Raw genomic sequence first — 13,609 nt, 5'->3', positions numbered from 1 at the left:
TGGTGCGACCAACCACAGACAAATGTGCCAAGTCTCTTGTACATTTTGCTGGCAGTTGCTCAAGGCTGGCACATAATCCATACCAGGAAAGGTACCACCAAGTCAGCAGTGCCCTTCGCTGGGGCATGTATTGCCAGTACAAACTCCTGAGGGACCAGAGGCAGATGGCTCACCAGTCAGTGACAGAAAAAGATAAAATGAAGTTCTTCCTAGACTCTCCCTTATTGCCAGAGGAACTGACAGAAGCAAAGTTTTATGTACCTAGTCTAACTCTATCAAAAAAATTGGGGTTTTTTCCGCCTACTCACAGTCAGTTTCTAGGCACTTGTTCTTGTGCTCACATTGGCATTTAGTTTCTTTCTATTAGCTTTAGTTATCTTCTCTCCCCATGTGTTTATAGAGAGTAATCATATCCCCCCCACTAAGCTAACACACCAGCCTCTGTTATTTTCTTATTGCAAATTGGATCTTTGATTCCATGATCACTATTTTTTTCCACTTCTACATCTACTCTGGTCCAAACTAGTTTCTCTTGGAGTAAGATAAACAGAGTGAAAATGAAATTTCAAATACAAGCTCACAATTACCTTGCAAAATAGTATCTCTCTACCTCCATCTAAGATGCCAGACCTGACAAAACATCTGAGGGTGAATAATTATTTTTGGCTCCCAAATTATACTGAAGTTTCCAAGTCCCTATTACCTCTTACAGATACACAGTCTATAACAGATGTTCTGATTATCTCCTAAATGCAATAATTTGCTATTTGTACTATTAAATTCTATCCCATTTCTGCTCCAATCATCTTCAAATTCATCTTCAAAGTCACCTTCATGCAATGATCTGATCTTCTTTTGTATTGATGTGCTTCTCTTTTTATTTATCACTGGTGGTTTTCATCAGCTTATTCCTGTTCTCTATGCCAAGCTCAAGAAACAAACACATTGAGTGGGACCTTTACCAAGACAGGGTGTCAAGGCACCTCCTTGCAGCCTGACAAGTTTCTTTTCAGCACAGCATATTGTGCCTTCCCTTTTATGTGCAACTCACAGATGTCATATTAATTGCCATCTTCTCCAATCTGACAGTTTCTTAGGTAGTACAATATCAAATACTTCACTGGGCACCAGGAATATTGGACATACTATACCTCTTTTAACAAGAAAATTACTTATTTTTCTTAAGAGAAATTTTATATCAGTATGGAATGCTTTATGCAACCAAGGCAATATTTTGTCCTGTTTTCTATTTACCTTTATTTCCTTAATTATTCTGTATGTCAGCAGTAAGCTGTACTAAATATCCTTGCTGCTAGAACTACCGTTCTCCAACTGGTCTCACAGGTGAAGATTGTTCAGTGCACTGACTTGGGTACATGGAATGGGCTTGGAGATCACATGTTCTTCACTATCTCTTCCAATCCAAGAAGTACAAGGCCCGTTCAAAGCAAACACAAGGAGGTTGTTCTTCAATCAAACTGCAGGTAACATCTAGAATTTCTTGTCATGAGATGTTGCAGATGATTAAAGATAAAAACTGATGAGAGGGCACAAGAATGAGTCAATGAAAGAGGAAGCAGCTGAAAGTTGACTACAATCCTCCCCACGCTTGCTCTGGGTATGTAAATCCCTGGACCACAAATTGCTGGAAGCTCATAGACTAACCCTGAATTGAGCAGCACAGTGAGATGTATTTTCAGTATAACCCAGTAAATTGACTCAGATATTTATGTAATCTACCATATCTTATTTGAGTATCTTATCTGAGCCTTCTTATTTCCATTCTAACATATCTACTCCCATTCACTTTGCTACTTTTTTACCTCATGACCAATATCATCATTAGTGAAAGCTGAGACAAAGTATTTGTGTAGCTATTACACAATACTTCGATTATCTTTAAAACCTGTAACATTCTTATGGCACAACAGATGTACTCCTTTTTCTTTTTTTCCTTTAATTGCTTTACTTGCTGTTATTTGCTGTAATTTCTTTTTTTTAAGTTTAGAGCTTGACTTCTGGAAATGATAAGTCCTTTTTCTATTCCTTGTAGCCTACAAGTTTATCCATAAGTTCCTGTTCGACACAACAATTCATTAGGCCACAACTGGACTCCTTTCTGCAAGTTCTTGCTTGCCAAAGATGAAATATCAAGGTAGATTTTACACCTTCGATTTGAGGAATTCCAGCCCACTGTTGCTTCTTACTTCATGATCTCTAAGTAATGAAAGCGAGGACAACAGCTCAGGAAAGAATGGAAAGTAGATTTTTGCCCTCTGAAGCCCCTTTCAAGCATCTAAGGTACTTACCTTCAACAATTGCAGCCATCTAGTGGGCAAATACCAGAAACAGTCACTAGTCAGTAAAAATGTGGTCTCCTGTCACTTGAAGTTGTTCACTTTCTGAGTGGACTGATATTTCATTACTAAACCAGGCAATATAGAAAAACACGTCTCAAAATATTTTTATAATGAGCTTGTACTACAGCGTAGTTGCCCTGGCCACCCCTCAAGACCTAAGGAATGAACACAACTTGCTACTGCTGAATGGTAGACCACAAGGAGTCACTTGGGCATACAAATTTATTCTCTTGCATTTCTGACACCACAAGAAAAGTTATGCCTTTACTAATGCTGCCATGTACTGAGAGTGATAATAAACATATAACCAGAATGGTTTCTACAGTGGGCCACGCAACTGACCCACTTGGATGTTTGACAAGAGAGCATGGAGTCAGATTTATGTACGTCAAGGTCTTACCCTACAGCTATGATTCCCAATCTGGGCTACAACTACATTATTGATGTATCAATCATATCAAGGGGAACAACAGCAGCTGCTTATTATCCCTGTTGTTAATGCTTATCATCGCAGTAGGTGACTCTACGTAGACAATTACTACTTTTGTACACTCTATTAACTCAGATAGCTAGGTAATGGCAATCCAACAGCAACTGTCTTTTGGAGTATGGGACGTATGGAAGGAAAATACATCAGTTGGTATGCATTTGGTGGAGGAGATAGTGGAAAGTTGTAGGAAAATGAAGAAAGGAATGTAGATATCTCTTGACCAGTGAAGAGCCACCTATGGAGCCAGAAGTTGTTGCTGTCACTGCTGTCAGTGGTAATTACTTCTTTTAGCACCAGTTGTGGTGGTATTCTATGATCACAAACTGCTTCAATAAAGGTTTTTTTCTGCAAATATATCAGTCATAATTTGAACATCATATAAAATAAAGTACTTCCTTAAGACTGACCTTCATTATTTTTTTTTAATGATCACGTTATCATAGAGTGCATAACACCCAAAATGCTCGCGTCAAAAACACATGCTGCTAGTTGAGTGCAAAGCATGACTATTCCTTTTTGTCAGCTAGGAACTCACCACAATTTTCAGCCTGTATCTCTGTTAAATGCTTCTAAATACACTGAAAGAACGAATTATTGAAAGCATAGTCACTTCGGTGCTGTTTAACTAATATCACAAAGCTTAGTTGAACTCCAGAGGTTATTACAAAGATAAAAGTCATATGCCCTTGAAAGTATTTGCCAAAAAGTGAATCCTGAGAATCTGACTGATATACTGAGCAGATATAAAGCAAAAGTCTAGCTTTTCCATACCCTGCACCCATGTTGTGGGTGTTTGCAGGTGTCACACGGAATCCTATCATTGTCAGTGTATGCTTGTATAATTTCTGGCTATTTGGAATAAAACATTTAAATAGTAGTTTTCTAGTGACATTCAGTCCTTATGCTTCCTTGAGATCACTGTTATGAAGCTAGGCATGAAGAGAATGGACATGACAAGAGGTGATCAGATCAACATGGATGAGAAAGTCAGTAACATTCAGCCACCAAAGTTGCCCTTTCTGTGTCTACAGCGTTTTCCCTCCCTTTTCTCTTCATTCATCTCCAATTTTTCCTTGTCTGAGTGTCTGAAATGATGCATGGAATTTTCTCCATTTTCTGCTCTTCAATCTCCCAACAAAGAATCACTGCCAGATATTCACAGTTACCTTTGCTTTTTCTGGAGCAGCAGGTATTTGTCTCCAGAGCATGAATTATGACTGCTCATAAGGGTATCTCTAGCATTTCATATTTTATCAGCAAGGCAGTTTCTATTAAAAAGCAGAAGCAGCTCTGCATCCCTAAACTGCGGGGCAAAGTGATGAGCATGCAGCAGCACCCAACAGCACCCATGGAGGGGAGGAGATATGTGCCAGAGGAGATACCATGCTCTACATAGACCTTCATTGCGTTCAGCACAGCTCCTGCAGCTCCTGGAGCTGGGCATCATTTGGACATGAGTGTAAAAACCTGGCTGATTCAACACCCAAGCTAAGTAAATTGTTTGAGGCCAAAAACGTAACAAACCCATCCCTTTTTCCCATTCATAAATTATTTTTAAGCTCTGCATTTTATAAAATTGTTTTGCTTTTAAGAAATTCACTGTAACTATTGACATATATGCTAGTCATGTTATACCTAACTCACATTATATTATTTCTATCACCAGATCAACTCTCTGAAACTTTTCATCAATAGACAGTAGAACTGAAATGGTCATTTCTAGTTGGATCTTTAAGCAAGACAGACTTACACATACACAAAACAGCAGCCAACATTTGCTTGTGTGAATGACCTCGGGCAGCAGTTTTTGGTACTGAAACCCAGTGGTACAAGAGAGATAGGAAAGCAGATGTGCCATGAAGTTCCTGGCATTGGCAGAGCATCCTCAGCTACATATTCTAGCAATCAGGCTACTGCAGGGCAGCTGACTTCAAACTGATATTGGATTAATTTCACATTCCAGCATAGTAGCAATAATCCTAAATTATGTAGAACTACACTGGACTTCAGTTCCTGACAGTCATTTGTCAGCTGCAGTGTTGCTCCACATGTACTCGGTTCCTGCAATATTTTAGCATGTTGCCTTTTGGCAGGATTAGTGTACTGGATATGCCCTGAGAAAGTCATAGGAAATACATATTGGTCTTGCGGTTAATTTAACAAAGCTCTTGATGTCACTATTATTTAGTGGAAATGTAGTCAAACACTTACTGGGCAGCCAAAATTTAAATACATTCCCATGTTCTTAAGTGGTCATTTTGAATGTTTGACATAAAATGCACATCTCTGTTTAAGACACATGGCATACACAGATGAACTTACACACCACCATGGGTTTTAACATGCTAAAGCTATTTGGAACTCTGCTTTAGAATTGCTGGCTTACAAAACCAATGGTGATAAACAAGATGAGATCTGGAACAAATTAATTTCTTTCCCAGTAACCTGTGTTTTTCTTCAGGACTGCTCAGAGTACTTAATGGGCAGCCAGAGCTTCCTATAACAATAACAAAATGTAAAAGAGGAAGAAATCCTATTAATATTGTCAGGTGCAAAATCAAGCACTTGAAATTTAGGAAGTATAAAAATAAGGTTCCCTGTGCGATGCTAATTTGAGATCCTCGTGTACACTTATTCAGATACAAACCTGATATTCGGCTTTTTTTCCACAGGATCCTTCTGCGGCCAGGATAGGCTGGGAAGCTGGGAAGCAAAGCAAAGTGCCGCTCCCCAAGCAGGGCACATCTGACTGCCAGCAAATGCCATGCCACCACCAGCTTCTCTGCCACAGTATTAGAGAGGAGCCCAGTGGAGTTATCAGCAGCATGACTGACTGAGGTGCATGAGTGCAGAGATGTTGGGTGTGCAAAAAACAACTTCTCCATTTCCCGCCCTTTTCAGGGGCCCTTAAGAGCCGATGCAACCCAGCTGGTTTGCTCAGAAGGGGCAGCCTTATCCCATCGCCTCCTTCCCTTCCCTGGGACACCATAGCTGGGTTTCTCACCTGAGCTGGTGGACAGACAGGTCCATGCCCATGGCCAGCAGTCCTTTGAAAAGAGAGGGTAGTCAGGAACAGACAGCTGGAGTTGTTTCAGGAGTGCATGAATTTTTTTGGTCTTTCTAACCCAGGGATCTCAGGGGAAGCACCAGGTCAGCTGGGCCAGTTGTGGCCCCAACTGCAGACCTGTGGTGAGAGAGGAGCTGCCCCCATCTGGGGACCTACCAGGAGCAGATGTGCATCCACGGGGAACATGTATCCACAAGGCACAGTGCAGGTAAAACCTTGCAGAAATCCTCAAACCACTTCTAAATCAGCTACTGCAGGGAGAGGAGATTAATTCTTCATTAATGCAATACTGCACCCAGCCTAACGAGCTCTGTTTCTTAAGCCATAAGGCCACCGTATCATCCTTTTCCCCCTCTGCTATTGTCTGTGTGGCTGACATATATTGGCCCTTTTCATTACAGCAACTTAAAATGGAGAAAAAAGACTTAAGACTTTACAATTGCATTCATTTTATTCTCCAGGAAAAAAAAAAAAAAAAAAAAAAAAAAACAGGCCATCTCTACCATTCAGCTTGTCTGGTTTTGTACCTGGGCACTACACTAGTTCATACTAACAGCTGTAATATTTTTATAGGAGCTAAGTGGAAGTTCAGAAACACCGAGTGACCTCTCCATGTAGGAAGAAACAAAAGCTTTTATTGCAGGCTTCCTCTTCTAACAGCAAAGCTGCTCTCCCACCCTCCCTACAGTTTACTAAAAATTATTTCTTCTCTTTAAAATGTTTACTGCAAAATACCACAATTGTGTCTCAAATTCCCACAAATCTCAGAGTAGCAATACAACAGACCCCAAATCTGTCAACATAGCTTCACCTCAGTGTTGCTGTCGCAGCCAAGGTTTGGATCAACCCACCTCAGACGCCTGCGCTGCCTGTACGTAGAGGCCAGCCACTTGTAAAGGAGACAACCACGAGCTGTGGCTGACAAACCAGCATATGGATTGGGGGAGATACAGGGGCTAGGCTTTAAAATTGCAAAATTGCAACCTAGGGAATGAAGATTTAAAAAAAAAAAAAAAGCTTTTAAATTACCCCATACCTAAAATTTCAAAGTATTTCTTTCAAAGTCAGACAAAGAGTCTCACTCAAATAATACAGTTGTTTATGACTCAAATGTTCCTCAGCCTCCACATTCATAAGTACTCAGCCAACTTCACTATTTTTTAATGTAAAGCCAGCTCAAGGCGTCTCAGTTTTTGAAATGGTGGCAGAATGTGTTCAGAATGGTGAGAGCAAAAAATCAGGGGCTTTGGTATACAGTGAAGAACCAGAGCAGCCCTTCTTGCCACATGAAAAATCTGTTTCAAGCAATTTGAGTCTGCTCAGAGCCTCATTCCAGGAAAGCATTTTTTTTCAAACCTTTCTGTTGCTAAAGAGGAGAGAGAAGAGATTTCTGCCTCTTGGGTGGGAGTGCTTAAAAAGGGACACATAGAGTTGTTCCCCATCTGGAAGAGGCTATTTGCCTAAAAAACTGCAGGGCACAGGCTTTCATTGCTCATTGAGTTGAATTTCACGGCCTTTTACTAGCAGTGGGAGCCAAGTAGTTGTGGCACTCACTGTCCCAGTGCAGGGGTGGTGCTGTCAGTGCCCAGGCTCCCTGGGGATGACACAGAGGACCACAGTCACTCCAGCTTCTCATGGGGTAGGTGACAGGAGGCTCTGCCTCTTGAAAGAACAGCTTACCAAGGCCGAATCTGCAAGACAAGCAGTGCTGTAGAGTGCTCCTGAGTGTTGCATTATGGTCAAACTTTTGGCTTGTTTTTTTTTTTTTGTCTTTTGCAATGAAAGCAATCTGTTTTGTTGTCTCTCTCAATGCATCTACATGTTGTTTCCAAGCATCAGCTTGTATACATAGGTATGGTGCTAGATCCTTCCTCCACAGACTGCTTAGCCTGCTCCCACCTTCACATGATCCTCAGAGTCACATGAATGTGGCACTCACTACTCAGCTGGGACACAGCCCACTGAGTCCCAATGAACCTCTTGACTTGTCATGGCAATACTTTGTAACAGAGTAATTCCTGGCAACCTGTTTGCAGAAATTGAAAGATAGAATGGCTGAGCTCCTTTGCACAACCCTTTACTGGTTGCCATTTACAGCAACATCCTGAACAATAGCCTCAAGCAAGCTCCGTGTCTTCACTGAGGACTGATAATATCCGTAACATCTGCTGAGCACCTACCTGGAGCCCGAGCCCTACTTTCTGAAAACGCTTCATGGGTAACTGTGAATGCCTCAAAGGCAGGAAAACAGCAACAGGAACATTTCACGATGTGTGGTCTGAATGTACGTTACAGTCATTTCCCTCTCCATCAGAGGCATTGTAATCTACCTCTTTGGGGACATGGTGATTGGGATGGTGTCATGTTCATGTGTTGAGCAAGTCTGGGGAGATGGAGGGAGGCTCAGATGCAAACCAGTGTATCTGTTTTTACCCACTGAGTGTTTGTACATAGGGACCGTCTATTTCAATGATTGCTGGTTACTGGTAAGTAATCAGTCTGTTGCCTTTTCTCCTTGATTCATTTTGTGTAATGTTCAGATTAAAAATGTCTTAAGAGCTCCAGGTTAATTTACCCAGGTCTTTCAGTGAATCTGCATGTCTCAACTTCCCATTAAAATTTAAGATTCAACTAGTTGATTCACTTCATGAAAACTGCAAACTCAGCCAACTTTTGCTTGCTGTGGATGTGATTTGCCCCAGTGCCCCATTACTCCTGTACTGCAAACTGTCACATGGGAAAGCAGGAAGAAACTTGCACTCAGAAGCTGACTGCTAGTCTGTTTCTTGACATCATGAGGGAGAATATGATGTCCACTGGTTGGCAGAAAAAGCAAAGTTAGTCCATCTCCTTTGTCAAACATGTTAGTACTCCTTCCGTTGCCCCAGGAAACTCGGGTTTCCGGGATTTCCAGAAGTTGCTGAATTAATCATCACAGATCTACAGATCCATAGCTGTTTCTGAATAAACCTTCATGCACCTTGTCCATGGGGAACTTGTCCTTGAGAAGCTTATGCAAGACTCCAAGTCCCTTGCTCATGTCACGGAGTTTTTATGAACTTAAAGATTAAGTTTTGCCTAGCACTAATATGAGCAAATATTTATCATTCTGAGTTGAACTAACATGTAACTGTGCCTACCCCAGTTCAACAGGATTTTAATCTACTGCCTGCTTAAAGCAAGCCATAGGCTTAAGCAGCTTGCTGAATAAAAGTCAAAGGGAAGACACATTGGAAGAAAAGGATAGGGAATCAGAAATTATTGCATAAAGTTTTCAAACAAACTTTATTTTTTTCTTCCTTTAATTCTAATGTCTTATTTGTCCTCAGTTAGTATTGCTTTCCCAGTAGAATGTTGATGCAGCTCTCATCTTCTCAATAGAAAAGAAAGAAAACTGAAACAAAACTACAGTTTCCCGTTTAATTGAGTATCAGTTTTTAAAGGCTGAAGTCAGGTCCAAACACAGAATTTCTCAGACAGACTTGGGGTTGTTTATTTGCATCTTTAGAAAGCCCTGAGCTATTCTGCGAATGTTTTATCTCATATTAATTAAATAAAAATTAATCATTTCAATATAATTTCAAATGATACATGAAGCACACAGGGGTCTTGTAAACATAACATTACAACATCTGTTCTTATTAATGCTCTTTGCTTTCTGCCAAGTTTATCCATGGTCTTGTTGAGTGAGGAGATCCCTCCTCACTGGTATAGGAATCAGATGATCAGAGCTGGACTAACCAGGGAAGAGGAGACACGAGGATTCTGATGCATTTCAGGACAATGTAAAAGACTTGTTCATGCTCTTCTTGAATATTGAGTTGGGACCCTCACTGAAAGAAAGACATTGAGGTGCTGGAGCATGTCCAAAGAAGGACAACAAAGTTGGTGAAGGGTCTGGAGCACAAGTCTGATGAGGAGAGGCTGAGGGAACTGGGGCTGTTTAGCCTGGAGAAAAGGAGGCTGAGGGGAGACCTTATCACCCTCTCCAGCTACCTGGAGAGGGAGGAGGTTGTAGCATGGAGGGTGTTGGTTTCTTCTCCCAAGTAGCAAGTGATGGAACAAGAAGAAATGGTGTCAAGTGTTACCAGGGAGGTTTAGATTGTATATTAGGAAAAATTTATTCACAGAAAGTTTTGTCAGACACTGGAACAGGCTGCCCAGGGAAGTGGTTGAGTCACCATCCCTGGAGATGTTTTAAAGATGTGTAGATGCGATGCTTAGTGGTTTAAACATGGTTTAGTGGTGAGCTTGGCAGTGTTAGATCAACAATTCGACTCAGTGATCTCAAAGGACTTTTCCAACCTAAACATTTGATTTGATGATTTGGAGTGAGGAGTGAAGGAGCTATTGCCCATTAATATGATGGGAAGGACCGAATGCTGTATGAACCTCCTTCTTATCAATGTGTTGTGATCTCCTGGGTAACCTTAATTTTGGTAGATTTAATGAGGTGCAAAGAAGTCTCCTTATTCATTTTAAATGGCTTGTAAAGAGAGGCACAGCGTCCTGTATCATTCAGGTTCTGTTTGTCCGTTTTGCTGCAATTGTATATATTTAGCCCAGAGACAGCAGTGTTCAAGAACCCCTTCAGTGGGGATGTTTCAGGTAAGAAAACTATTTTTTCTGGATTGAAGACCAGAAAATGGTAAAGAACAAATATGGAATAACAGTGATATTGCAAAATACCACAGGCAAAGTGAGATTTGGCAAGGTATTTTCATGTCAATATACAGAAAGCTGGGCTGTAGCATGCCATATTAGCATCTGGAGGAATGAGCTGCAGGGTTTGAGCCTCATGTTTCTGAAAGCTCAAAAAATATTTTCTGTGACACTGATAAAAATTAGGAGGAAAAAAAAAATCTTCTCACTGAAATCTCCATGAAAAAAATATATTCAACACAAAAAAAAAAAAAAAAAAAAAAAAAATTCTGACAATCTGAATTGGTTCAGACTTATCCCAGAGGGAGCTGCTCCTCTTTCTGCCTGTTTTCACCCCATTTGTTTTATGCCATCTCTTTCTAATACAACCAGGGAAACTGATCAAACACATTCTATACATACCACCCAGCCCACAGTCTCAGCATCCCAGCTGTATTCCTAACCTCACAAATTCACAGTGAAACCATCTCCAAGGTTTCAAAAGCATAGCAGCTTTCATGAAGGGGGGCAGTGGGAGCTCTCTTAATTAGCCCAGCTTCTTTGTGCATTTCTAGACATGTCTCCCTCTTTGTTCACCTTCAGGAGTTTAATGCCAGGGTAGAAAGAGAAGATTTCTCCTCCATAAAGTATCATCACATTCTTTTGGGTCTTCTTTTTTCCCTAGCAAAGTTTTGGCACTTGGAAAAACAGCTGGGGCCAACCATCTTAATGGAAAGAGGTGAATTTTAACCAGTCTGCACATTTATTGAGCACTAACAGTGGAAAATTTGGAAGCCCAGCCAGTTAGGTGAGCTTTCATTAGCAGGAAGTCCTTCACATCTTGTCCCTGCAACTCTGGCAGGAGAAATTCAAATACAAAATGATCATTCCTGTAACTCAACCCTTTCTGAAAGTGCAACAAAATGAAATTCAGTCTTGATAGATAAATTCTTTTTATTTTTCCTCTTGGGACATAGTCTGACAGTCATTTTCTAGGAGAGGCTGAATACAGGGAAGGCAGCAGGACTGTGAATTTTCTCACCAGTTCTTTAAAGCACTGATCTATACAGAGAATAGAATTATGGTTAAAGTCGTGGAAAGGTGCTTTCTGACATGATGTGTTTCTGATTTCATTATCAAAGGTCTGCAGAAAGGAAATCATGTGACACCCTGGCACGTTCAACCTGGGCTTAGAGGTCCTGAGACAACAAATCACTCAAGGATGTGCCTAATCTACACACAACCAGTTTTTCTGAGGAGATCCCATGTGGATCAAGTCAAAGGATAATTCAAAATATCATTACAATTTATCTCTGGTTACTAATAATATGGTTTGGAAACTGAGATTCATCATTCAAATTTGTGTGATTTCCAAAATCGGAAGTAGTACTTGGCTGCGTAAGAGGCAGCAGTCAGTTTAAGTTTGTAGTTTCTGAGAATTGTTTTGTCTTATAGACTGCAATATTGCTGTTACTGGAGAACTGAAATTAAAAGTTTAAATGCTGGTCATTGTCTTGTCTAGTTTTTAACATTATGCATTATCATGTTGGTTTGAAATAAAGATGAAAACATGAAAGAAATGCAGCATTTAAAAAAAAAAAAAAAAGTGGATCTCCTTCCAAAGTCAAGGCAGCTATGAACACCAATCTATCTCTAGACTTTTCCTCATTGCTATGAAGAGATTGTCTTCCCTACTAAGCAAACTACATTTATAGAATTTCATACTAAGCCACTGCAATATAAAGGAATGTAAACTAATTCTGATCTGTACCTCAGCTCTACCTCCCTTTGAAGCCCCCCCTGGACAAGCACTGGCAAAGTATTCTGTTCACTTTCACCAATATCCTTCCTGCACCATTTTCCCCTTTGAAACTCTTGCAGATCTCTCCTGATGATTTAAAACACAACTTTCCTGCAAGAAAGGAAGCAACAATCTATTCAAAGGCTACTCGCTTTTTCAGTACATACATACTTGTACATTGTACATCTTACTGTGCGTGTATTACTTTGCTTTCCAGTGTATTCTATCTCCTTTCTCAGAAACAGCAAAGTTTAAGGGGGTGGGTATTGCCTAGAGCTATACCAGCATTGCTTTACAAACCTATAGTAATAAACAACACCAATGTCTGAAATGACCGTAAAACTCTCACTGTGAGACCTTTTGTATTTTATTTTTCTCACATAAAATAAGATCTCATTTTTTTATAAAAAGTTTAATAAGACTTATATGTGTTAAATTGTGCACAATGTACACAAACCTACTAGTTTATATGGTACCATTCCAAAAGTTATATTTTGTCCATTTTGGAGTTTTGATGCCAGTGAATCAGTATAATGACCACAAATACAGTTAATGCACAAAGTTAAGCAGGTATAATATATGTACAATCATGGAGCCCAAGCAGTAACGAGTCTCTTCGTTCTCAAGCTAGTAATTTTTACAAATCAACATCTTAATCCACATTTTAATTGTAGTTAACATTTAGCTGCTGGGTTGTGTGCTGCAGGAAAGGGACTGAGAAAAGATCCACAGGAATATATCCACAAGTCAAGTTCAGACAACTAATCACATCTGTTCCCCTTGGATTCTGCTTTCATGGTAACTTAACATAGTCCCAAGTCTCATCTCTCAACCATTCTGTTAAACAAAGGTCATAGATTTTGCATTCACCATGGAAAAAAGAGAGTCAATTGACTATGTTGGCCAGCTATTCATCCTCGTTTCTTTTCAATTTAAGATCTAACATGTTGATGCCATTTAACAAAAATTGAATTCATTAACACATTAGTCAATATACAAATATTGTCTGATGATTAACTTCTGTGTTTTTTTCCCAGGCATAAAATGATCAAACTAAATCTTGGATGTTTTTTTATTGTTACTTTACTTTCTCAGTTGTTTTTTAACTATCATTTTCTGTAGATAATTGGATAAGAGGACATGCTTCTGTAATCATTGTCTTCTTGGATTAATTCTTTTATGTATTCTTATTAGAGCATTTGTGCTGTTTGAAGGGACTGTGTCCATCCCCCCTGTTGGAGAGTTATACT

The sequence above is a fragment of the Patagioenas fasciata genome, chromosome 3 (genome assembly GCF_037038585.1).
Source record: "Patagioenas fasciata isolate bPatFas1 chromosome 3, bPatFas1.hap1, whole genome shotgun sequence".
Taxonomy (NCBI): Eukaryota; Metazoa; Chordata; class Aves; order Columbiformes; family Columbidae; genus Patagioenas; species Patagioenas fasciata.
This window is presented reverse-complemented; position numbering follows the sequence as displayed.